At 40.7% G+C, this 27,852-nt stretch overlaps 1 protein-coding gene across 5 annotated transcripts in view; it reads right to left on the bottom strand.

Moving 5' to 3' along the window:
- PAK3 (p21 (RAC1) activated kinase 3) overlaps positions 1-6,446 on the bottom strand; it is a 252,318-nt gene extending 245,872 nt beyond the window's left edge. For 2 of the 5 annotated variants that reach the window (XM_053201568.1, XM_053201567.1), the window contains exon 1: positions 6,284-6,446. The gene's annotated coding sequence lies outside the window, so the exon portion shown is untranslated. The remainder of the gene's footprint in view (positions 1-6,283) is intronic. The other 3 variants (XM_053201563.1, XM_053201562.1, XM_053201573.1) reach the window with 2 other exon arrangements.
- Between the last annotated feature and the right edge of the window lie 21,406 nt (positions 6,447-27,852).

The following is a 27,852-nucleotide window of genomic DNA, read 5'->3' as shown; positions in this document are numbered from 1 at the left end:
TCAAAAATAAATAAATGTTAAAAAAAAATCTTTTTTTAAAGCAAAGAAAATGAGGGTTTTTTTTCAGCTACCTCATTGTCAAAGATTCAAAAGATCAAAAGTATCTGACATTGGTGAGGAAGAGCATAGAGAAATGGCCATTTTTGGTGGGAATGTAAGTCACTATAGCCTTCCTGGAGGGAAATTTTGGCAGGCTCTATTAAAAACAAGGACATGCAGACCTAACTCTGTGAACCAGCAGTTTCACTACTAAGAATTTATTCTACAAAAACACTTGCAATAGGGGCGTCTGGGTGGCTCTGTCAGTTGAGGGTCCAACTCTTCATTTCAGCTCAGGTTGTGATCCCAGGGTCGTGGGATCCAGCCCCGAGTCAGGCTCCATGCTTGAGATTTTCTCTCTCTCTCCCTTTGCCCCCCTCTCATGCTCTCTCTCTCTCTCAAAAAATAAAAATAAAAATAAACACGTGCAATCGTATGCTGAGATTCATATAAAAAGAAGTATGCTGCACCAATATTTAATATTTTTTTTAAAAATCAGATATAATATAAAAATTCATCAATGAGAGTTGGATTAAAGACATTATGTCACAACCATATAAAACAGAGTACTATGCAGCTATTAACAAGAATGAAATAGCTACATGTACCCTGGCAGGAAGAGACCTCCAGATATAAGAGTTCTATGAAAAGCATGCTGCAGAACAGTATGCAGAGCACTGGTCACATCTTTTATTATTTTATGTGCCTGAATCCCTATGTGAATATTCATAAAAACACGCACAAAATGCTACATACCAAACTGTGAACATGGCAGGGATCAGTGGCGGAGAGGCCAGGAACATTCTATTTGATATTTCTATTTTTACAAGCATGAGCATGTATTATTTTGATCAGAAAAATGCTTTTTTTAAACAAGAAGTGAGGCAAGCTGTGCCACTCCCCCACAATCTCCCAGCCTCTAAAAATGTCCTCTTCAAGGACGTGGTGTTCCTGCATCTAAGACAATTTCTAATACGCTAACCATGAGCTCTTGCTATTTAGGAGTTAAACTAGGTTAAGAAACACTGGAGAGAAGCAAAAGGGATGCCCCATTCTTTTAGAAGAGTTGTCTTTCACGCTATTATGGTGTAACTGACATCCTTTCTAGCACGACCTCTGTCTCCCATTCTTTCAAATCTCCCGCCCTTCTTCCTGCCACGCCTCCTTTGCCGGCACTTTTTCCTAAGGTTGGGAGAAGGGGACTCATTCATTGCAATCCATTTTCTATTTTTACCTCAAGAACTGGCTTCAATCCCATTATTCCATCCTAAAGAAATTCCACACCAACGTCCCCGTTCCCCAGTCTATTCAGCACAAGGTTTATCCCAGTATTTCCAATTCCCTCCAACTTAAGGTTGACAAGTCCAAATCTGAGAATCTTTAGTGTTCGGGGAGTGTCTACAAGTGACCCTAGGCTGTGTACCAACAGCTTAGCCAGCAGAGCGAGAACCCGCCACCTAGACAGCCCTGAAATTATGTGCACATGCTAGTGGATGTGGGCCCTTTTCGGGGGGGAGGGAGGGCTCAGTGGCTTTCATCACACGTTCAAGGAGCTCATTGGTCCACAAAAAAAGTTAATAACCATCAAGGAAGAGGGACTTGCATGGGTGAATCATCCACTGAGTATCTACGCAGAACACCCAGTCCTGAGGTTTCCAGCTGGCTGCTTGGCTTGGTGAATCAGACAACCATACACTCAAGAGGAATGGAAAGAGAGGGACAGGAGAAGCATAGCCTTTTAGTGCTCCCCTAGAAACCTGTTCCTCTGCTAAAGCTGCCACACAGAGCCCACACACAACCCAGACGTGGACGTGACCTTCAAGTCCCACTGAGCCAACCCACACTCCCCTGAAGGGCACAAGAAGACAGCCAGGTCTAGTGGAGAGAACGTTAGGAGGCAGCAGATCTGAGTTTCAGCCTCTAGAAGGACTTCTGTTCTGTCACACGGTAGCTGTGTGATCTTAGACAACTCACTCCCCTTCTCCCGCGTTTTTCTCATCCAAACAGAAGCTTTGCACCGGATGAACTTCGAAAGGCACTTGGTGCACTACCATTCTATGAGTCTCCCCTACTGGACAGATGTTGCCACTAAAGTTTCCAGAACAGAGAAGGACTTCACTCTCACCGTCCAGTATCACAGTCTTAAAGTCACAGCCTTTCTTCTCATGACCAACCTAAACCCTTCTTATTGCAACCGAAGCTTGTTGCTTTCATGCGGAGCACGGCTGGTCTGCGTCCAGAGCACTGCAGAACGGGTAACTGAAGGCATCAGCCTCTACCCCAAACTGGTTTTGCAGTGATTATCAGCTGTGAATTCGCAAGATCCGCACTCTTCTTTCAAGGCAGCTCATAGGGAATCAGAAAGGGTCAATAGTCACATGAGTGCTTTTTCTTCTGCCTTTCAATTTCCTTAAAGATGGCCACGCCTTCCTATTGACAGCATAGACGAGGCACTAGGGCCACTGAACGTGAACCCTGCAGCGGCTGCTTCCAAGATGGCCCCTTAGAACTACTTCTGTAAGAAAAAGAGTCTGAAAGCTAAAAGCAACTTTCCAACTAAACTTAATTCCCACCTCTAGGGTTCTCTGGTCAGCAGGGTGTGTTCAAATTGATGGGATTTTTCTTACGGCTATACTGATGATACCTCTGGCCCAGGAAATTAAAGGCCACACTGAAATTCTCAGGATGGTGAAAGGAAGTAAGCACAAAGAACTGAGTCACCAAAGGTTGATGAGGATAGGTCTTTCCAGTCAAAGCAAAGCAGAGAACGGAGGCAGTCTGCCCAACAGTGCAACAGAAAAGCAAAATGTGGGCCTGAATTATCAGGATCATTGCCTTAACTCTGCACTTCCCTTTCGTAATAACTTTGAGTTTATATACAGCCTTTCTTCTATGGAGCTCAAAATACTTGCAGAGATGGTATCTTAGTTGCCATCACACAGACGGTGAGGGCACTGATTATTATCAGCCTCATTTTACACACCGGCGGAAGGAAAGCCTAAAAGGGTGAAGCAAGTCATCCAAGTTTACCCAGCAAGGTACCGACAGCCCCCGAGTTTGGCGGGAAGTGCTCTCGCTCGAGGTTGCCCGAAGAATATTCTTCTCAATAGCAGCCTGGTCAAATGCTTGTTGCAACACCACATTCTGTGGGCAAAAACATCTGGATAATGCTGCATAGTCTATTCTCCTGGGGAGTCACAATATACATTTGCCTGGTAAAGGCTTTTAGAAGCCCTGAAGTAAACAAACCTGTTTTTGTTTGAGCAAGAATTTCCCAAATTTAACTTGACCACAAAACTCTGTGTATGTCTGAATGTGAGTGTGAAACACCTACTAACATCCTGTGGAACTAGTCTTCTTCGGAACGCACGCTGGGAAGTGCTCGTCCAGCCACTAGACTTATCTGAGTACCTACACAGCAGACAGGTCCATTCATTTCCAGCTCAAGCTGGGCAGGGGGGGGGGGGGGAAGGTTCTTAGAGATCCCACCTGCTACTTTCTGGTATCAATGCCAGTGAACAGAGGACCTTAATGCATCCAAAGGACCCTGGGCCATCATTTCCTCTGCCTCGGGGCATTGGCCAGGCTAGGGGGGGAAGTCAATTCAAGCTCAACCACTTCTGCGGGCATTCCTTTCAAACAGAACCCAGGGCTATTTTTGGTCTTCATTTAAGGGAGGAGGTGCTCAGGATGCTGGTCCAAGCCCTCAGAGCCCACAGTCTTGACTAGCATAATTTTGTGCCCATCAGGCACTTCCGGCAGAAATCATTAATCTCTTAGGTTCACTTCCGATGCCCTTTATCAGCCCATGCAATCGGCACCACCCAATAAAACAGGAGACTCAGAATGTGCCCCCCCTCTGGCTTAACTGCATGAGCGTTCAAGTCAGTCCTCATATATCCATTTCTAACTATGTACCTAACATACAAGACAGAAATCCTCTGCTATTATTAATTACCAGTGACACCACTAACAGTATCTAAAATGTAAAAAGTCCCTGAAGACCCTGTCCTGGTTAATTTGTATTTTATACACAACCCAAATGATAAAAGATAACAGACAATGGATTTCATATTTATCACCACCATTTCCATGCTTTCAATGTTCAGTATTTACTAATCACCCACACCATGAGGGAAAATGCCCACAATGAAATTGGTTAAGTTTCTGTGCAAAAGGTACATGCAGCGCGGGTGTGTCTGTCTTTATCCATCCATTGGCTATACAAAAAAAAAAATCTGTGGAAATGGATTTTTGGTAAAAATATTCACTGTAAAGGTCAGAGGGGCACTGTTATTTAAGATGATCTGATTATGAAGCCTTTTGTAAAGCAACAAATTCTGCGTTGTGACTACTGTCCATCTATGTCATTCTCCTGGGAAATACATACTTCCAAGCAGCAGATTTGCTTAAAGCAGAACACTAATATTTATAAATGAGCTGGACATTTCTTAAGATGGGGGGATGTGCCGATCTTTATCAATCTGCAATACCGGCTCCTTCTGCATTCATCATTCATCGCTATCCCAATCCAGACTGACTCACTCTGACTTTGTTGAGAATGTGACAGTAATACTTCTGAGGACTCCCTTGCAGTCTTACTTAACTATGACCCTCCACCTTTACACATGCTGTTCCTTCAACTTAGCCACCTGGTGAATTAATTCTTCAAGACTCACGCAAATGTCTCCTCCCCCACAAAACCTTTCTTGATCATGCCCCCCACCCCTAGGCAGGCACCCCTTCTCTGTGCTCTTGCAGCACTCTATCTCCTGTCATACTCTACTGTAATCATCTGCTTACACACCCTATCTTGCCTACCAGACTGTGCACTCCCTGAGAGTTGAGATGATGTTTTATTCATTTATTCATTTATCTACTTCCAATACCTAACATTACTACTGGCACATAGCAGGTGCTTAATAAATGTCGATTGTTTGAGTGAACGATCACTACCCTTAGCTGGGCATTTTTGTTCCCTGAAAAATAATGCTCTATTAAAACCTCAAATAACATGTACAAGAGAAGGTCTAGCAGGTGTGTTCATTTTTGTTGATTTCTTCTTTCTTTGATGAAAAAAAAAGACCATATCAATTCACATCTTATGGTTCAAGGAGAAAAAGAAATCCCTCTGAACGAAATTCACTACTAATACAGAGGAGCATCTAGTATGTTCGTTTTTCTCCAAACGTAGCTGCTACATCCTAGCTGAAAAGTAACATCACTGCAGTAAAGAAGACATGAGCATCCACTAATTAAAGGGGTGCAGGGAGAGGCACTGCAGGATCACTGTAAGAGCTTTGGATCCTCATTGGCTAAGAGAGGGAAGCCTGCTAAGAAAGTTGGGCGTCTTTGGGGGAACAATAATGATGGCCAGGAGGACTTGGTCAACCTGGCTGGAAATTCTACAACCAGAAGTCCTAAGCGACAGCCCCACGCTGGGGGGATTTCCATCACTTTGAAACCATCATTACCCTTCTAGTGTGGGCAGAACAGGTTGGACCTGATCTGCTTGCGTGTTACTGCAATCTGGCTTGGCATGGGATGATACCCAAGGACATGTAATGCCAGGAGTAACCCAGCCCCATGGCGCAGACACACACGCGCACACACAAACGCACACACACGACACCCCACGCTCCAACTCATACTCATTGCATCCCACACAAAACCCACACCATCTCCCCCCCCCCACACACACACAGGCCACCGCATTCCCTTGTGCCCAGTCACACACGCAGGGAGTGCCCCCTCGCATTCTCTCACTTCCCCAGTGTGCCCGGCCCACACCCCACACCGCCCGCAGACTGCAGCCTAGCCTGGAGCTGGAAGCTGGTGCGGACTGGTTTTTGTTGTATGTAACAAAGCCCCATGCACCCAGGTGCCCCGCTGGATCGGCTCCATCCATCTCTCCCCGCCCCCATCCACGAGCTCCCAGAACAAGAGAAAGCTCAGCTCTGGGAAGTGGATGCGGGGAGTGGGGGTGCAGAGAAAGAGAGCTTGAGGGGTGGGCGGGGGGCGGGAGTGCGGGCAGCTTCGGGGCGCCCTCGCCACGAAGCCAGAAGGACGGCCAACTGCCAAAGCGACCGGGGCTGCCCTCCCAGCCCATCGCACGCCGTCGATGCCTAGAAAAAGACCCAACGCGGAGAGATAATCGCCCCCCGCGCCCGCCGCGTGCCCTCCCGGTGGCTCCGGGAGCCAGCGGCGCTCCGACTGCCCGCAACAAAGCGCCCCCCGCACAGACCTGTTCCAGGCTCCCCGGGCGGCCCGAGCGCAGGCGGCCGCTGCTGAGGGTTCTGCCCTTCGCCGCGGCGGACGGGAGGAGGAGCAGGAACTGGGGGAGGAACGAGGACGAGAGGGGAGCGGAGACCGCGGTGGCGGCGGCGGCGGCGGCGGCGGCAGGAGGAGGAGGAGGAGGAAGAGGAGGAAGAGGAGGAGGAGGAGGTTGCGTCTGCGGCCGCCGCCGAGGATGCTCGCTCGGGAGGCAGGGCGGTGCGCTCGGGGCGTGGGCTCACGTGCGCCCCGCGGCCCCGGGCTGCGCGCGCGGCTGGGTGTGTGAGAGCATCTGGGTGGGTTTGGACTGTGATTATTCCAATTCCGACCTAGTGTGGAACTTGTGGTTCCTGCAGCCAGGCGGAAGTGAAACCCTTTCACTCTCCCAAGCCTGATGGTGTCGACCCTGGCGATGGGGGTTGGGGGTGAGGGAGCGAGGGCGGGGAGGAGGGGTTCGGGACCAGGGCTCCGGGCCTGCCATTAATGTTTGCACCCCTCCTTTCAGTCTTCCTTCTGGGCGCCGGTGGCTTGCCGCCGCACACATCTCTGGAAAGCCTATGGCCAAAGAGAGTAACAGAAAGAGACCCAGAGGCTGAGGACAGTCACCATCCACATCACATTGTATTGAGTGAGCGCTCACGTCGTGCTGGGCTGGCTGTCTGCGCCACCCAGAAGGCAATTTTCTGTCCTAATTTGGGATTGACTTTCGTGAGTTGAGGTGCCCATAACTTCATTGCAAGATCTACCTACATCCCACGTTTCCTCCTGGCTGATTCCATTGTAGTAGCTCTAGGAGTGGCACATTCAGTTTAGATGAGAACGGGACTGGTTTTCTGGAGATCACTCGGTTGAAGATCATCGTGGATCCAGCTGGAGACCCCGTTTGCATTCGGACACCTAAAGCTAACATAAGGGGAAACCGATTGTGAGAAGAACAACTTTGCCCCATGAGGCAATCCTTGGTGAACCCCTTGCTTAGAGCCCTGCTGAGGGTCTTCCTGCCGGTAACTTTTTGAGAATTTCACTTCATCATGCCTCTGGCTTAACCATGCAGAGTACTTTGGGACTTACAAAGCACTTCCTAGTAATGGGATCCCTACCATATCACCTCTGTGAATTAGGCAAGGAAAATATCATCATTCGTATTTTACACATGAAGAAACAGATTCAGCAAGATTAAGTGGTTTTGCCTAACATCACAGGCTAAGAAGTGGCAGGTCCAGAATTAGGACCTAGGTCTTCAGATTTACAGGTCAAAGTTCTTTTTTAAAATTACATTCTGGAGGGGGGGAGAGGGGATGCCCGGGTGGCTCAGTTGGTTGGGTGTCCAACTTTTGGTTTCCGCTCAGGTCATGATCTGACGATTTTGTAGGTCAGAGACGCAAGTCCGGCTCAGCTCTGACAGTGTGGAGCCGACTTGGGATTCTCACTGTCCTGCTCTCTCTGCCTCTCCTCCACTCATGCTGTCTCTGTCTCTCTCAGAATAGAATAGAATAGAATAGAATAGAATAGAATAGAATAACATCTTAGAAAAAAATTTGAAATTCACTTAGTGATCTCCAAGTTGGAGGTGAATGGTTTAGTGCCTTCACTAAGTTGCAATTGTTAACTAAAATTATATTTTGAAAAAGTTACTTTCAGTTAGATTGATACATTCAGGTGCAACTCACAAGTTAGCAGGCAAAAAAGAGTGACTTTCAGGTCTCGGTCTCCCATCAGCAGACATAATTATTCCTTTGATTCTGTTGCCAGCTCCTGTAAGTGTACTTTGAAACAAAGAGACAGAAAGGACAATAGAAGGAGGGTTTATTTGAACTTCCTAGGGTGATAATCTAGTGAATGTTTCCTCCACATGCTAGATATGCATCCTCTAAGTTATGAGAGTGAATCATTGTTTGCCACCAAGGGAGGAAACCTGTCTCCCACACAGCAGCCGGGGCAGTCCCAGGAGTGTACAGATGGATGTCAGGCAAAAGAAGCAGGCTAGTGCAGCAAGCAAAAGCTCCACTGTAGACCCAGACTCAGTATCAACAACCCGCCTGTAAAATAGGCATAGAGGCGTGAGAACAAAATGGAGGGATACAAGTGCCTGACACAGAGCGAGGCTCAATAAATGACGGGTGTTATTATTCGAGAAAAGCGACAACTGCATTAATGGGTCTTTCTCCGTTAAAAGCAGAAGTCCTTGGGGCGCCCGAGTGACTCAGTCGGCTAAGTGTCCGACTCTTGATTTCGGCTCAGGTCATGATCTCATGAACTGTGAGATCAAACCCCACATTGTGTTCCACACTGGGTGTGGAGCCTGCTTGGCATTCTTTCTCTCCCTCTCTCTGCCCCTCCCATTCTCTCTCTCTCTCTCTCTCTCTCTCTCTCTCTCTCTCTCTCTCTCTCTCTCAAAATAAATAAATAAATAAACTTGAAAGAAAAAAAGGCAGGGGATGCCTGGGTGGCTCAGTCGGTTAAGCATCTGAGTCTTGATTTTGGCTCAGATCATGATCTCCCGGTTTGGGAGTTCGAGCCTGGCATTGGGCTCCATGCTGACAGTGTGGAGCCTACTTGGGATTCTCTATCTCTCCCTCTCTCTCTGCCCCTCCTCTGCTCATGCCTTCTCTCTCAAAATAGCTAAATAAACTTTTTAAAAAGGCAGAACTCCTTTATTACTAGGAGGCCTTCCACATCTAGAGAACATGCAGAAAAAGATTTTTTTTTCCTCCAGGATAGGAGAGATCAAGGTCTAGTGATGGTAGGTAGGCATGATAAACAAATAGAGATGAAGAGTTTTCTGTAACTCCTGAGGACCAGCATGGAACTGAGAGAAGAAGACCCGAAGCAGATGATGAGGCCATTTAGGATCTAGCAGGGGATTGTGACCCAGATTCTTGCTACTCATGGTCAGATTGGGGGTCGATGCCTGCTAGTGGTTTTGTAACAATGTACATGATTTACTCAAAAGGGTGTTTTGGCTCCTCTAAACAAGTTCCTGTTTTTCAAAAGACCTAATAAACAACTCCATTCAGAATATATCAGAAATACCTGAATCTGATGTTCAGCCAGGGACTCCCTGTTCTGATTTGGTACCAAACAGAGACTATTCTTATTTGAGCCTCGCCAAGCACAGAGAGGTTGAGTCATAACCGTGCTCAGAGCCAAACTGCAGGAAAATTGTGAAGGAGATGACATCTGTCCCTGACACCCTTCCAGTCCCTCTGTGTTGCACCCTTTCCTTCCCACTTCTGATTGCTGGACATCAAAACCCCTGCCTTTTCTAACCAGGAAAAAGTGACCTGACCTGTGCGCTTACAAGGAAGTGCCTTTGCGTGCTTCTCTTCTCAGAAGGGAGAGGAGCAGCAGAAGACAACGCAAAGCTCAATGGCACTGATCACAGATGGTAGATGTTGGGGCATCCTGGGTAGTAAAAATACTTTGGATGCCCTCAAATCATCTAGTTTTCCTCTCACAAGTCATTTTTCTCCTAATAGCCACTTCAAACAAGACAAACGTGTAGAATGGTCTGTGTGATGCCAGGCACCTAAAACTGAAAATGATATTAGAGGTATGAGACTAGGCTGGGGGTGGACAGAGTCCAGGTTGCTCCCCGAATCCCTTTCTTGATTATCGTGGTAAGAGCATTTAATGGGAGACCCACCCTTTTGTCACATTTTTAAGTGTACAATACAGTATTGTTAACGATAGACACAATGTTGTATAGCAGATCTCTAGAATTTAATCATCCTGATCATTGAAATTTTACATCCTTCCAATAGCACACCCCGTCTTCCCCTCCTACCCAATCCCTGGCACCCACCATTCTACTCTCTGCTTCTATGAGTTCGACTGTTTTAGATACCTAAGATAAGTGAAATCATGCAGTATGTGTCTTTATGTGACTGGCTGATTTCACTTTGCATGATGTCCTCAAAGTTCATCCATATCCCACATGGCAGGATTTCCTTCTTCTCTTAAGGCTGAATAATATTCCATTGTATGTACAGTTCACTCTTCTATCGATGGACATTTAGGTTGTTTCCACATTTTGGTTAGTGAGAATACTGCAATGGACATAGGAGTGCAATTATCTCCTCAAGATCGTGATTGCAATTCTTTTGGATAAATACCCGGAAGTGGAATAAATACCAGGAAATGTGGCGCAATTTACAGTCACACCAACAGTGTACAAAGGTTCCCTTTTCTCCACATTCTCACCAATACTTGTTATCTTTTTTTTGGTTCAGTTTTTGAATTCGTTTTGGTTTGATATTAGCCATCCATGTCAGTTGATATCTCATTGTGGTTTGGATTGGCATTTCTCTGATGGTTAGTGATGTTGAGCATCTTTTTATATGCCTCTTGGCCATTTGTATGTCTTCTTTAGAGAAATGTCTACTCAGGTCCTTTGCCATTTTAAAATTAGGTTGTTGTTGCTATTGCTATTGAGTTGTAGGAGTTCCTTACATATGTTGGGTATTAACCCCTTATCAGAGATATAGGGTTCACAAATATTTCCTCACATTCTGTAAGTTGCCTTTTCACTCTGTTAATTGTTTCCTTTCCTGAGCAGAAGGTTTTTTAATTTGATGTAGTCCCACCTGTCTGTTTTTTGTTTTTGTTGCCTCTGCTTTTGGTGTTATATGCAAGAAATCATTGCCAAGACCAATGTCATGAATCTTTTCCTCTATGTTTTCATTCTAAGAGTTTTAGAGTTACAGGCCTTATGTTTAAATCTTTAATCCATTTTGAGTTGATTTTTAGGCATGATATATGATAAGGGTCCAAATTCTTTCTTTTGCATGTGGATATCCAATTTTCCCAGTATCATTTGTCAAAGAGACTGTTTTTTCCTCATCGTGTATTCTGGACACCCTTGTGGAAGATCGACTCACCATACATGCATGAGTTTATTTCTGGGCTCTCTGTTCTGTTCCATTGATCTCTACATCTATCTTTATGCCAGTGCCATACTGTTTTAATTACTGCAGTTTTGTAATATAGTTTGAAATTAGATAATGTGATGCCTCCAGCTTTGTTCTAGTCCTTTGTAGCTCCGTATGAGTTTTAGGATTGTTTTTCCTAGTTCTGTAAAGAATACCATTGGGATTTGAATTTGTAGATCTCTTTGAGTAATATGGACATTTGGAAATTATTAATTCTTCTAATCCATGAACACCGGATATCTTTCCATTTATTTATGTCTTTTTAAATTTCTTTCATCCATCATTTATAGCTTTCAAGGTACAAGTCTTTGACCTCTTTGGTTAAGTTTATTCCTAACTATTTTATTACTTTCATTGTCATTGTAAATGGTATTTTTTTTCTTAAATTCCTTTTGGATAGTTCATTGTTAGCATGTATGTGGATTTTTGTATCCTGCAACTTTACTGAATTTGTTTATTAGTTCTAACAGTTTGGGGGGAGTCTTTAGGGTTTTCTACATATAAGATCAGGTCATCTGCATCTATTGAGATGATCATGGGAATTCTATCTTTCATTATTTTAATTTTTTCTTCCAAGTTTTTATTTAAATTCCAGTTAGTTAACATACAGTGTCATATTAGTATCAAGTATAGGATTTAGTCAATCATCACTTACATACAGCACCCAGTGCTCATCACAAGTGCCCTCCTTAATCCCCACCGCCCATTTAGCCCATCTCCCTGCCCACCTATCCTCCAGCAACCCTCAGTTTGTTGTCTATAGTTAAGAGTCTATTTTACGGTTTGCCTCTTTCTTGTTTCCCCGTATGTTTATCTATTACGTTCTTAAATTCCACATATGAGTGAAATCATATGGTAGTTGTCTTTCTCTGACTGACCTATTTCGCTTAGCGTAATACTCTAACTCCATCTACATTGTTGCAAATGGCAAGATTTCATTCTTTTTTATGGCTGAGTAATATTCCATTTTATATATTCATATATCTATTCATTACCCTTTTCATTTGCCTCAAGATATTTCCAATTTCCCACATATATCACACATCTTCTTTATCCATTCATCATTCTTTTAATATAGTATATAGCATGAATTGATTTCTATATGTTGAACCAACCTCTTATCTTAGGAATAAGTCTCACTTGGTCATGGTATATGATCCTTTTAATGTGCTGTTGAATTCAGTGTGCTAGTGTCTTGTTGAGGAGTTTTACATCTATGTTTATCAGGGATATTGGCCTCTAGTTTTCTTTTTCTTTAGTATCTTTGTCTCACTTTGGTATCAGGGTAATGCTGGCTTTATGAAATGAGTTTAGAAGTTATTCTTCCTCTTAACTTTTTTGGAAGAGTTTGAGGAAAATTGGCATTAATTTTTCTTTAAATCTTTCAGAGAATTCACCTGTAAAGTCAACTGGTCCTGGACTTTTTTTGTTGAGAGGTTTTCAGTTACTGACTCAATCTCCTTCCTAGCTAACAGTTCATACAGATTTCCTATCTTTCATGAATCAGCCATGGTAGGGTGTATGTTTCTAGGAATTTATTCATTTCTTCTATGTTATCCAATTTGTTGACATATAACTGTTCACGGCACTCTCTTATGACCCTTTTTATTTTTGTTGCATCAGTTTTAATGACTTCTCTTTTATTTCCCATTTTATTTATTTGAGTTCTCTGTTTTATTCTTAGTCTAGCTAAAAGTTTGTTGATTTTATCTTTTCAAAAAACCAACTCTTAGTTTCATTCATAGTTTTCCCTGTGCTTATAGTCTCTCTTTTGTTTATTTCTGCTCTTATCTTTATTATTTCCTTCCCTGTGTTAATTTCAGGCTTGATTTGTCTCCTTTTTTTTTTTTAGTCCCTTGAAGTATAAAGTTAGATTGTTTATTTTAATTCATCTTTTTTGATGTAGTCACTTCTCACTAAAACTTTCCTCTTAATATTGCTTTTGCTACATCTAATAAGTTTTGGTGTATTGTGTTTTCCTTTTCATTTGCCTCAAGATATTTCTAATTTCTCATTTGATTTACTCTTTGACTCATTGGTTGTTCAGTAATCATTCCATGCAACTTGCATTTTTAGAATAAATACTTCTTAAGAGCATATTCAAATGAGCCTCTACTCAAAAGAGTACAAGGAAATAATCTAGTTATTGAAAGTTTCCAGCTTGTTAGGGTCCTGTTAATTAAGGCTTTACTATAATATCAAAATACAAAAAGAATTTAAAATAATCTGATCCTTTCAAAATAGAACATAAAAGCTAACCCTATTTAATCTTGCTTCCCTCTGTTTTATTGTCCTATTTCCTGTCTAAGCTACTTGGTAGTAAGCTACTTGACAGTTACTTGGTATTAAAAAGTTTCAACAAGATTTATTAACTAGTCTCTTTATTTCCATAAAGGTTTAAAATTTTCTATAATACAAGTGTAAAAAAAAGGCATGGTCCCCATCCTCTAAGAACTAGAAGGAACATGTATTTAATTGGTCAAGGATATCAGTAACTGCTGTATGTAAATTAGTATAAGTTCTATGGAGGGCTAGGTATGTAAATTAGCGTAAGTCCTCTGGAGAGCTACGTGGCAATGTGTATCAAAATTTTTAAAAAGTAAGTGTAAAGAACAATTTTTCCCAGGCAATCTCCTGAAATTCATAACTGAAAAAATAGGACACCTGCTTTTCCTCCTGATTAGATGAGTTATTTCTACAGACAATTTTTTGTTTGTTTGTTTTAGGACCCAACCTTTTGATCTACAAAATCGGGTAGTAAGTTTTTAACACATATCTCCCTGCAAAATGGGGCAAGAATGAAGGCTTGTGGGTAGAGTGCTACATAATCCATGGCTTTCAGATATTGATGCTGAAGGCAATACATGGTAAGTATAGGTAACATAGCTCCTTTGAAAGTGAACTTATAAAAGGAATGGAAATGATTAATTCAAGATTTTTTAAAGCATGCATGTTAAAACAGCAAGAGTAATCAAGGGCACCTGGACGACTCAGTCGGTTAAGCATCCAACTTCAGCTCAGGGCACGACCTCACGGTTCATGCGTTCGAGCCCCGCATCAGGCTCTGTGCTGACAGCTTGGAGCCTGGAGGCTGCTTTGGATTCTGTGTCTCCCTCTCCCTCTGCCTCTCCCTACTCACAATCTGTCTCTCTCCCTCTTTCAAAAACGAATAAGCATTGAAAAAGAGTAATCAATATAAGTAAATACATGAAATTTTTAACTTTCAAATCAGCAGAGAGAAAATGGGATTAAAAAATTCAAGAAATGAGAGGGTGGAAAATTAAACAGTAAAAAGGACAAATAAAAAGCACATAATAAGTGGGTAGGGACAAATTCAAATATATCAGTAATCATTCTAAATATAAATGGACTAAAGTCCTCAATTACGATGTCAAGGATTGTCAGAATGAATAAAAAAGCACACTGCACTTATGTACTGCTTATAGGAGAATACCTTCATATATATTTCAATGTAAGGACACAGAAAGACTAAATGTCAAAAGATAAAAAAAATATAATACTGGGTGAAAACTGACCAAAAGAAAGCTGAAGTAGCTATTTTAATATCAGATTTTTAAAGTGTAAGGCAAGAGCATTACTAGAGGTGAAAAAGTCACTTCATAATGGAAAAAGTAAATTAAACCAGGAACATATAACATTTTTAAATGTGTAATTGCCTATCAACATGGCCAAAGTTTTTTTTTTTAATTGACAGATTTACAAGGAGAAATTGATAAACCCACTATCACAGTGGGAGATTTTAACAAAGTTTTCTCAGTAATTGATAGATCATGAAGAAAAAAATCAGTAAAGATAAAAAAATCTGAATCTTTTTTATTATCCAGCATAATTAAGAAGCTGGATATAACAGATATATATCTATATCTACATAACAGATGTATAGAAAATTTTAACAGAGAATACACATTACTTTCAAGTACATTTGGAGCATGTACAAAAGTTGACCATATACTAGATCCAATAAATTTCAAAGCTTTGATATCATATCAGTCCACCTATTCTAATTACATACAACTAACTTATAATAAATCTTATAATCAATCTAAAAAATACAGCTAGAAAAAAATCCATATGTTTAGAAACTTAAAACAACTTATTAGACAACTTATAGGTAGAGAAAAGATCATAATGAACATCGAATTTTTAATTGAATGTTTAACAGTGAAAGATAATGAAAATACTGCATATCAAAATTGGGGGATGTGCTAAAGTGACATTTAGGAAATAGATAGACTTAAAAGCTTTCACTGGAAAAGAAGGAAGACTTAGAATTAATCAGTTAAACATTTAATTTAAGAAATTAGAGAAAAAAAAACAGAATAATCTCCAAGAAAGCAGAAGGAAATAATAGATATGAGTAAGAAATATAAAACCAATACATAATACTATCAACAAAATCAAGAGTTATTTCATTGAAAAGACTAATAAAATACACAAACTTCTGGCAAAATTAATCATGGGGAAAAAGGGGCAGATAATGCAAATACACATTGTGGAATAAAATAAGCAGGTAATAATTACAGATGCTGCAAAGAATAAACAGATAATAATAAGATAATATGAAGAACCTCATGTCAATACCTTTGAAAACTTGGTTTTAAAAACTGACACATTCTTAGGAAAATATAATTTACTGAAAGTGACTTAAATAGAGAATTGAAAAAGTCCTCTAACCCCTAAAGAAAATGAATCAGTACATATAAAGTGTTCCCACACACACACACACACACACACAAAAAACCCACCAAGCCCACAGTGCTTGACAGGCTAGTTCTACCAACCACTAAAGGAAAATATCATTCCAATATTATCTAAACTCTATCTTATCCAAACAGAAAAGGAAATTAGTAACACTCCCCAAGTTATTTTGGTAACAAAACCTGACCAGGACTACATGTAAGGAAAGAATGTTACAAGTCACTGTTGTTCATGGTTATAGATATAAAAATTATTTTTTAAAATATTAGCAAACTAAATTCAGCAATTTATGAAAAGATAATGAATATTTATCAGCTTGGGTTTATCCCAGGCATGCAAGGTTGGTTTGGAGAATTACTGAACATAACTCATTATATTAACAGATTACAGAGGGGGGAAAAACATTCGATAATCTTACTAATATAGAAAACACATTCAATAATATTTCACATCCATTCGTGATTTTAAAAAACAGTCCCTGGGACGCCTGGATGGCTTAGTCAGTTAGGCATCTGACTTCAGCTCAGGTCATGATCTCGCGGTTCGTGGGTTTGAGTCCCGCGTCGGGCTCTGTGCTGATGGCTCAGAGCCTGGAGCCTGCTTCGGATTCTGTGTCTCCCTCTCTTTCTACCCCTCCTCCGCTCATTTCTCTCTCTCTCTCTCTCTCTCTCTCTCTCTCTCTCTCTCTCTCTCTAAAATAAACATTAAATTTTTTTTTAAAACAGTCCCTTAGCTAACGAGGAATAGAATGGATCTTCCTATGCTTGACAAAGGGCACCTGTACCAAGAACTATAGCAGACATCATTTCCTTAAAGTATTTATTTAAGATCAGAAACAAGAGAAAGATGCCCCCAGAACAGATCTTCTGTTCAGTATTACACTAAAGGTTCCAGCCAGTGCAATGAAACAAGAAAAAAGAAAGATTAGGAAAAATAGAAATAAAAAAATTAATTTGAAATTTGTGCAGTATATTTTACGGCAATCATACCTCAATAAAGCAGTTTTGAAAACACCTTTCTGTCTTGATCCTGGCTTAACCTGAGCCAACCTGGCCTTATGTAATTTAAACTGACATCTCCAGTATTAAGGTAGAAGGGAGGTAGAAGGGATCCTAAGACAAGAAGATCAGAGCTTATGAACTTTCATCCATATGCCTCCCTCTCTGGGAAAATGGCCCAGGCTGAGGTTAACTACTTGGTGTAGGGATAGGAACTGGTGGTAATCAGGACTACCTTCAAGGCATGGGGGTCTCTGCACCAATAATGGTATAGCACAAATTGTGCATCATAATGCTATCGAAGCAAAGCTAAAAGCTCAGTGTGGCCAGATGGAATGTCAGTGTTCTAGAAAAGGTAACATTTTCACATCCACTGTGTCCCATTGAGTAGATGCCCAATCATGTGCGTATAGGTGCAGCCAAGGCCCCACCCTAAAAGACCCTCTGACCTGGGAACTTTACTGTCATTACCATCAGCTGCTCCCTATTGAGGCCAGTGAAACAGACACAGGCAGAGGACCCTACTCAAGAGCCCTGGCAAAGGGGCCAGAATATTCTAACACAAGGGACATAGAGTACAACTATATGCTGGCAATATATCCCGGTAGGAGTACTGATTCTGCCACAGTGGCCTATTCAAAACCTTGAGTGCAGGGACATACGGTGGCTCATATCTGCCAAAATGCCAGCCAGCGATCCAGCACTTGGAGCGCTTGTGCTCTGATCAGAATAGATCCTGAAGGCCCAACAGACTAATTTCCCATGACCAATCCTCCAACACACTCTTGACACCATTGCTTGATTAATTGATCATAAACCTCCCTGTTTTATAATCATAATACTTTCTCGGTTGTAGTGGATAACCTTACTAGAAGCCATCACAATTTGCAGCCCAGTGTGAGGCTTAAAGGACTGGGCTTTGGAGCTAGACAGCAGGTATTGGAACCTACGCTCTCTCCCTTATTGGCTGTGATCTTGGGTGAGCCGCTTAACTTTCGTAAGCCTGGTTTCCTCATCTGTAAAATGCAGATAACAATAGTCTCAAGCTCATAGAGTTGCATACAATAACATGTGTAAAGCGTTCCTTATTACATCCTTAATTTTTTACGCAAGTACTACGTGAATATATTTTCACTGTAAAAAAAATTAGAAAACTAAAAAAATATATAGCACATGCACAAAAACTTGTATCTAAATATTTATAGCAACATTATTTGTGATAGCTAAAAACAGAACATAACCCAAATGCCCATCGAGTGATGAATGAATAAATTCAAAGTGGTATATCCATGCAGCGGACTATTATTCAGCAATAAAAGGAAATTACACGCGGATGCACGGATAAAACTTGAAAACATTATGTTAAGTGAAAGAAGCCAGTAATGAAGGACTACATGTCGTATGATTTCATTTATATGAAATGTTCCAAATAGCCAAACCCATGAAGATGGAAAATAAATTTATGGTTTAACTAGAGCTGGGTATGGAGTGGAATTGAGGGCAAATAGGGCGTGTCTGCTAATGGAGAAAGAGTCTCATTCTCAGGTGATGATAATGTTCTAAAATTGGTGGTGTTGGTCGCATAACTATGAATATACTAAAAACCATTCAATTACCTATTTACATGTGTGAGCTGTGTTTTATGTGAACTATACCTCAATAAAGCTGTTATAAAAAAGACATAGCCTATAAAGTAAATGTCCCTTTTATAATCATCTGAGCCCACCTTTCCCTCCGTTTTGTAGGAACTCTAGTACGTGTCACTTCAGATCATTTAAATAAGATTTCATATGTATTTGTACACATACAAACATATGGCTTTTACTTTATTTTAGGATAATATTGTGCATTTGTTCAGCGACTTGCTTTGTCTACCAATGGCACTCAAATTCTTTTTTGTTTGTTTCGATGTTGTTGTTTTTGTGTTTTTGTTTTGTTTTATTTTTTTTAATTTAAATTTGCATTAACATACCGTGCAATATTGGTTTCAGGAGTAGAATTCAGTGACTCATCACTTATATCCAATGCCCAGTGCTCCTCACAAGTGCCCTCCTTAATCCCCATCACCCATCTAGCCCATCTCCCACCCACCTCCTTCCATCAGCCCTCAGTTTGTTCTGTATTGTTAAAGAGTCTCTTGTGGTTTTCTTTTCGTGTCACGATACATAGCTCCACCTCATTCACTTACAAGCTGTATTAAAGCTCAGCATAATGTGGACGATGGATGAATCATAGTTTATTCACTATTCTTCTATTGCTGGACACTTAGATTGTGTCCATTTTTTCTTATTTTAAGTAATCTATATCCCCAACATGGGTTTCGAATTCTCAACCCTGAAATCAAGAGTTGCATGTTCTACCAACTGAGCCAGCCAGGTGCCCCACAATGTTTTGCTATTTTAAATAAGGTTTCAGTAACGTCTGTGCACATGCCTATTTGGGCACACAGAAGGTAATTTTTCTAGGAAAAATACAGTACTTCTAAAAGACTTGCAGTATTGAAGAGTAAAGTACATTTTTTTTTTTCAGTTTTGCCATATTGGCCTCCAAATGAGTTGTATCAAATTACATATGAACAAATAGCTTATACAACTACAAATTTCTCCTCACCCATTGTTCACTTTGTAATTGAGATGTTTGTTTTATTATTGAGATGTGAGAGTTCTTTATATAATCTGGACACAGGTCATTTCTTAGACATACGAGTTGTAAAGACTTTTTCCCAGTCATTCTCTTAAGGATGGTTTTTTGAGGGGCACCTGGCTGGCTCAGTCAATGGAGCATGTGACTCTTGATCTCGGGGTTGTAGGTTCAAGTCTCATGTAGGGTGTAGAGATTACTTTTTACTTTTAAAAAACTTTAGGGAAGGAATTTTTCTTAAAAAGCAGAAGTCTTAAATTTTGATGAAGATTAATTTACCAATTTGTTCTATTATGGATCATATCTTTGGTGCTATATCCAAAACCTCTTTGCCTAACCCGAGGTCACAAAGATTTTCTCCAATGTTTTCTTTTATTAAGCTTCTAGAATTAGATTTTACAGGGGCACCTGGGTGGCTCGGTTGGTTAAGCGTCGGACTTCGACTCAGGTCATGACCTCATGGTCCGTGAGCTCGAGCCCTGAGTCAGGCTCTGTGTTGACAGCTCAGAGCCTGGAGCCTGCTTCAGACTCTGTGTCTCTGTCTCTCTCTGCCCCTCCCCTGCTTGCATTTTGTCTGCCTGTCTCTCTCTCACAAATAAATAAACATTAAAAAAAGATTTAGAGTTTACATTTAGATTTGTGATCCATTTTTAATTTTTGTGTATGGTTTGAAGTTCCTGTTTTGCCAGTAATATCCAATTATTTCACAACCCTTTGTTGAAAAGACTATCCTTTGTCCATCATATTGCCTTTGCACTTTTGGAAAAAAAATATCAGCCATCCATATATATGAGGGTTTATATCTGGACTCTATTCTGTCCCATTGCTCTATTTTTCTTTATAACAATACCACGCTGTTTTGGTTACTATGGCGTAATAATAAGTCTTGGAATAATTTAGGGTTAGCCTCCCAACTTTTTGATTTTTTAAAGTGATTTCGCCTGTATTAGGTCTTTTAGGCTTCTGTATCAATTTTAGAATTAGCTTGTCAATTTCTACCAGAAAAAAAAAAAAAACCTGTTGGAATTTTGATTGGAACTGCATTTAATCTATAAATGAATTTAGAGAGACTTGACATCTTAACAATATTAAGACTTCAAATCAATGAAGAAGGTGTATTTCTTCATTTAGTTAATCGTCCTTAATTTCTCTCCTCAATGATTTGTAGTTTGCTGTTATACAGGTCTTTCAGGTCTTTTATCAGATTCATCTCTAAGCATTTCATGCTCTTGTGCTATTATATATCCTTGATTTTTTTATGTTTATTTATTTATTTTTTGAAAGAGAGAGAGAGAGCACAAGCAGGGGAGGGGCAGAGAGAGAGAGAGAGAGAGAGAATCTAAAGCAGCCTCCAGGCTCCAGGCTCCAGCCTCTGAGCTGTCCGCACAAAGCCCAACCGGGGGCTGAAACTCACAGAACATGAGATCATAGCCTGAACTGAAGTCGGAGGCTTAACCAACTGAGCCACCCAAGCACCCTGATTTGCAAACTTTTAAAGACATTTTTCCATCTATATTTGATGAAGAATAGTGGTTGGTAGCTGGGGTTTTTCAACACACCTTTTTCTGGTTTTGGTATCAGGATAATACTTATAGAATGATGAGTTGAGAGATAGTTCTTAATTTTCTTGAAGAAAAATTGTAGTGGATTTGGTATTATTTCTTCCTTAAATATTAAATATTAAATATTTGGTAGAAGTGAAGGCATCTGGTCCTGGAAATATATTTATGGGAAGGCTTTTAACTATAAATGCTATCTCTTTAATAGATTTAAGACTATTCAGATTATTTCTTCTTAAGGGAGCTTTGATAGTTTGTGTCTTTTTTTCAAGATTTTAAATTTTTTAAGTAATCTCTACACCCAACATGAGACTCATTTTATCCAAGTTGTCATGTTTATTAGCACAAAGTTATTCATAATATTCTTTTCCTACCTTTTTAACACTGGCAGAATCTCTAGCTGAATGCCCTTTCTCATTTTGGACATTAGCAATTTTGTGTCCTTTTTTTCTGAAAAGTCTGTCTAGAGGTTTATTAATTTCTTTGATTTTCTTAAGGAACCAGCTTTTTGTTTCATTGGTCTTCACTATTGTTTTTCTATTTCCTATGCTATTCATTTATAGTTTAGTCTTCATGATTACTTTGCTTCTAATTACTTTGCTTTTCCTTTTCTAGTTTTTTAATGTAGAAACTGAGATCCTTGATTCGAGATCTTTATAACCAACTTCTAACTACAAACCACAAACTCTGATACGTTGTGTTTTTATTTTCACTCCGTTCAAAATACTTTCAAATTTCCCTTTCGATCTCTTCTTTGACTCATGGGTCATTTAAAAGCGTTTTGTTCGGTTTTAAAGTACATGTGAAATTTTCTCAGAATTTTTTGTCATCAATTTCTCATTTAATTCCACTGTGGTCAAAGAATATATACCGTGTCCCTTGATTCCTTTAAAATTTATTGAGACTTGTTTTTTAAGCTCAAGAATATTATCGATTTGGGGGCACCCGGGTGGCTCAGTCGGGTTAAGCATCCCATCCTTGGTTTCGGCTCAGGTCATGATCCCATGATTTCGTGGGTTCGAGCTGGGCTTCGGACTCCGTGCTGACATTGTGGAGCCTGCTTGGGATTCTCTGTCTCCCCCTCTCTCGGCCTCTCCCCCACTTGCACTGTATCTGCCTCTCTCAAAATAAACACATAAATTAAAAAAAAAGAATATGATCAATTTTAATAAATGTTCTATCTGCACTCGAGAAGTATGTGTCATCTGCTGTTGTTATGTGGACTGTTCATGATAAAACTACGAGGACAAAGAGGCAAATCCACAATACAGTTGGAGACTTCAATATTTGCTTAATAATTAACAGAAAAAGGAGACTGAAAATCAGCAAGGATATAATGAACTTGAGTAACACTAGCCAGTGAACTTGACGAGTCAAGTTTTGTTTCATGTACTTTGTAAAGGCATACGCACCGAGGGTTGTCGTGTCCTCTTCAAGACTTGACCCTTTTAGCCTCATGAAATGACCTACTCTATCACCGGTGATAGTATTCTTCTTTGTTTGAAATTCACTTTGTCTGATATTAACACAGCTGTGTTGGCTTTCTTTTGTCTAGTTCAGTAGAGTATGTCTTATTTTGTCTTTTTACTTTTAACCTATGTGCGTCTTTATGGTTTAAGTGTGTATTTGAAAGCAGCACATAGTTGTACCTTGCTTTTTAAAAATCCAGTCTGTCAGTCTCTGCCTTTTTTTTTTTTTTAATGTTTATTTATTTTTGAGACAGAGAGAGACAGAGCATTAACGGGAAAGGGTCAGAGAGAGGGAGACACAGAATCTGAAACAGGTTCCAGGCTCCCAGCTGTCAGCACAGAGCCCGGCGTGGGGCTCGAACTCACGGACCGCGAGATCGTGACCTGAGCCGAAGTCCGACGCTCAACCGACTGAGCCACCCAGGCGCCCCAGTCTCTGCCTTTTTTTAAAAGTTCATTTATTTTGAGAGAGAGAGAGAGAGTGCGTGCGTGTGCGTGCGTGCGCGTGCTCATGCGTGCGTGCCTGTGAGTGGTAGAGGGGCAGAGATAGAAGGAGGGAGAGAAAGAGAATCTCAAGCAGGCTTCACACCACCAGCATGGAGGCTGACATGGGGCTCGAACCCACCAACCATGAGATCATGACCTGAGTTAAAACCAAGAGTTGGACGCTTACCCAGATGAGCCACCCAGGCGCCCTGACAATCACTGCCTCCTAATTAGTAAGATTAAACTATTTTCTTCTAATATGACTGTTGGCATGATTGGTTTCAAGTGCATCATCTTGCTATTTGTTTCCTGTATCTGTTTTTTGCTCCCATTTCCCTCTTTTTCCACCTTCTTTTGGATTCATCGTACATTTTTAGTGATGATATTTTATCTCCTTTGTTGGCTTTTAGTGATAGCTTTTGTTTTGTTATTTTAGAGACTAATTCAGGGTTTATAGAAAGTATTTTTTTTTAGTTATTACAGTCTACCTTCAAGTGAATTTACACCACCAACCTTTTATTTCTTTACTCCCAGCCTTTATGCTATTGTTGTCATACATTTGACTTTCACTTACTTATAACGCCCCCCCATTCATTACTGCTATATTTGTTTAAATATCCATTATCCATCCAGTTATCCATTACGTAGATTTAAATAATATGAAAACGCATATATTTACCCAGGTACTCATTTCCAGTACTCTCATGCCTTTGTGTAGATCCAAATTTCCATCTGGTGTCATTTTTCTTCTGCTTGAAAGACATCCTTTAACATTTGTTATAGTCTGGGATTGCTGGTGATAAATTCTTTCAAACTTCTGTGTCTGAAATATGTCTTTATATCATCTTCTTTTTTAAAAGATACTTTCTCTGGATATAGAACATTAGGTTGACAGTTCTTTCCTTTCAGCACTTTGAAGCTACTGCTCTATTCTTCTCTCACCTCCGCAGTTTCCAATGAGAAATCTACTGACATTCTTATTTTTGTTCCTCAGTACATTTCTGGTCTTTTTTCTCTTGCTAATTTTGAGATTTTCTCTTTCTTACTGGTTTTGATAAATCTGATTAGTATGTGGTTTGGTGTTCTGTGTGTTGGCAGGGCGATATTCTGAGCTACTTGAATCTGTGGGTTTGTAGTTTTCATCAAGTTAACAATTTTTTCAACCACTGTTTCCTCAAGTAATTTTTCTGTTGTCTCTTTGCTGTCCTGTGGGGACTCCAATTACTCATATATTTGACTGCCTGAAGTCATCTCACAGCTCACTGATGTGCCTTTCATTATACTGATTCTTTTTCCACTGCTTTTTCATTGTAGATAGTTTTTATTGCTGTATTTTTTTAGTTTACTAATATTTTCTCTTGCAGTGTCTAATCTGCTATAAATCCCATTTAGTGTATTTATTTTTTATTTAAAAAATTTTTAACGTTTTTTTTTCATTTTTGGGAGACAGAGAGAGACAGAGCACAAGTGGGGGAGGGGCAGAGAGAGAGGGAGACACAGAATCCGAAGCAGACTCCAGGCTCTGAGCTGTCAACCAGAGCCCGACGTGGGGGTCGAACCCACAAACCATGAGATCATGAGCTGAGCCTTAGTTGGACGCTTAACTGACTGAGACACCAAGGCGCCCCGCATTTAGTACATTTTTAATCTCACACATTATAGTTTTCATGTCTAAAATTCTGTTTGGGTCATTTAAAAAAATCTTCCATTCTCCACTTCACACTTTGAACATATGGACTATAGTTAAAGGAACTGTTTTAATGTCTTTGCTAATTCTAATATCTGTGTCAGTTCTGGGTTGATTTTCAATTGATTTGTTATTCTCCTTAGTTGTTGAATAATATTACATTGTATAAACATACCATAATTTATTTAACCTGCCCAGCATTGATAGACATTCTGTTCTTTCCAGTCTTTTACTAATACCATTAATGCTGCCATGCACATCTTCATATTTATGCTTTTATGCAAGTATATGAAGAGAATAAATTTCTGAAGTCAAATTGCTGCGTTAGAGAGTATCTGAACTTTATTAAAAATATTTTTTAACGTTTATTTTTGAGAGACACAGAGAAACAGAGTGCGAGCAGGAGGGGGTGGCGCAGAGAGAAAGGGAGACACAGAATCCGAAGCAGGCTCCAGGCTCTGAGCCATGCACAGAGCCTGAGCACAGGGCTTGAACTCACGAGCCGCGGGATCATGACCTGAGCCCAAGTCGGACGCTTAACTGACTGAGCCACCCAGGCACCCCTCTGGACTTTTAAAAATTATTTTGTTTATTTGAATTTTAAATTTGGTAGTCATTCTGGCTTCTTTAAAGGACTTGGATCCATTCATGCAAGTCCTATCTGGAACAGATATAATCCTAGCATCTGTCACTGGGTGCTTTTGGTATCCATTCCGACACCATGCATTTGGATTGCCCACTCTGACCTGGTTGATCATATTCCTCTTGCCTTTCATAGTTCTCTCCATCTGGCACCGCCCCTCAACTTCTGCTTTCCTAAGATTACCTTGCATGACCACTCATTTTAGAGTTTTCCTTTGGACATAATTTTGGTATTTCATCTCTCAAAACTCATGGCCAGGGACATTGGGAAGAAATATCTCTTGATTCTGATCCCTGTCTTACCGAACTAACTCACTGGGCTACTCTCCTTCCCAGCCTCCACATTCTGGGAAGAGCATCAAACAGGTTTTAGATGACAACTTTCTCCTTGGGCACAGATTCAGGCTTGCATGCTTATCTATCAGCTACTAAGAGCAAGCTATGATCACTGTGTTGGCAAATGCCCTAGCTTGATAGAGATCCATGCTACCACCTTTGGGCTCCAAATGCTGCTATCTATGAAGACACTCAATTATCCTGCACAGTGGAATCACAGAAAGCTGCTTTTCCTGTCTTCCTTGTCTCCTGTATGCCTAGAGACATGGACAAATGAGGTTAATGCCTCTTGTAAGTTCAGAAACTACCTGGGTCTCTTAACTAATCTGAGAAATGTATGTGGTGGCCCAGCTTGCAAAGGAGAGCCAATGCTCTCTGTCACTAAATTAAGGATAGAATATATTCAGGGCCCTTACGCTGTGTGATAGACCAAATGCTGATCAAATTAACCCAGATGCCTACTCAGTTCATACTTGTCAGTCTGAATTGAATCACCACCAATGAGTGTTTCTGATTGGGACACCCATGACTCTTAAGATCACCTCCAGGAGGATATAACTGGACCCTGCTTCCCATCACCCATTATCCAACCCCATTTGATCCCTGACTTTACTTTCCTGGCACCAGACAACTTAGCCATTGATACAAGGGAGATATCTCAGTGGATTGGATATAGCAAAGAAGGGTGGCATACGGGGTGGTTCACACAAAGGAGTTGGCCAGAGTCAAAAACTTATGATACTGATAATGCTCATTACTTTAATCCCTATATGGTGGTGTTTGGGTGTGTGTGATTGCCTCCCACGTTGATGCTCTCTTCAAGGACCTAGCATTGTTCAGCATACTTCATGTCCTGACCATCAGCATTCTGGTAGCTTACAGCTCCGTATGTCCAACATGGCATGGCGAAGTGTAGAAGGCAGTGGGCTGGAAGTCATAACTAATGTAAAAATAAGCAATTCTAGCTGGATAAATGTGATGAGTTATGGGAAAACTCAGGCATAGTAAGGAGAGGGAACCAGTGTGTAATTTTACTAAATTAAGTTAGTAAAAAAGTTGAAACAACAGGGATACTCATCTAGTTAGTATTTGCTTGCTTGCTATTCTCAATCTGACCTCTGTATCTATCAGCATTAGGTAGTTGACAAATAGATACTAATATGAAGGGCCTTGAACAGGGCCCTCTAAAATCAGGATGACAATTGAAGGCAATAATCAAAGACCAAATAGCTGGATAATTTGGAACCCGAAGATTCTTCTGATAAAATAATCATAGCTGGAGTAGATACAGAGCTGATGCTGAGCATGCAGTGAATGGTATTTTGTTTTCAGGACATCTGCCACTACGAGGATTTTGTAGAGTTATGAAAAGGGAATCTGCTAGAAATAGTTTCCTGTGAAATGGTATCTCGGAGGTGTTTGGAGATCTGAAGTGGATGAAGACGTCTCTTGGATCTACTCATCTATACTTTGAGCTGGAAGCAGCAACCATAAGTGATGACTCACCGAAGATGTGTCTGAGATGGAGCCACTACTAAAAACCACGTTCAAGGTCTTGACATGAGTGTACCACAGTAGCCAGCAGGGTGGGGTCATGAATGGTACAAGAGAAGCACCCGGGTGTGAGCTTCTCCATCTGGGAAATACAGTCACCCACTCTAATTGAGTAGGCAATTCCAACATTCTCTGCCTCTTGGGGCTGTCACTGCACGGGCCTGGATCTCACCCAAGCGCTGCCATAAGTAGGCATCCATCTGCAGCCTGCTCTGGATCATGCCAGCTAGTTGTAGAATGTAGTGGTGTAAGGCTTCATGTCTAAGAGATCTGAATCCAAAACCTAACTCTTCGAACTTAGACAAGCCACTTAATCTCCTCAAACATTAGTTTCCTCATCTCTAAAATGGGGATGATAATAGTACTGGCTTCAAAAGAATTTTTATGAGTATTTATTTTTTTAAGTTTGTTTATTTATTTTGAGAGAGGGTGTGTGTGTTCGTAGGGGAGGGCCAGAGAGAGAGAGGGAGAGAGAGAATCCCAAGCTGTCAGTGCGGAGCCCAACATGGGCTCATGAAC

This window comes from Acinonyx jubatus, chromosome X (genome assembly GCF_027475565.1).
Source record: "Acinonyx jubatus isolate Ajub_Pintada_27869175 chromosome X, VMU_Ajub_asm_v1.0, whole genome shotgun sequence".
NCBI lineage: Eukaryota > Metazoa > Chordata > Mammalia > Carnivora > Felidae > Acinonyx > Acinonyx jubatus.
The sequence above is the reverse complement of the archived record's forward strand: the minus strand, read 5'-3'. Positions and strand labels throughout refer to the sequence as shown.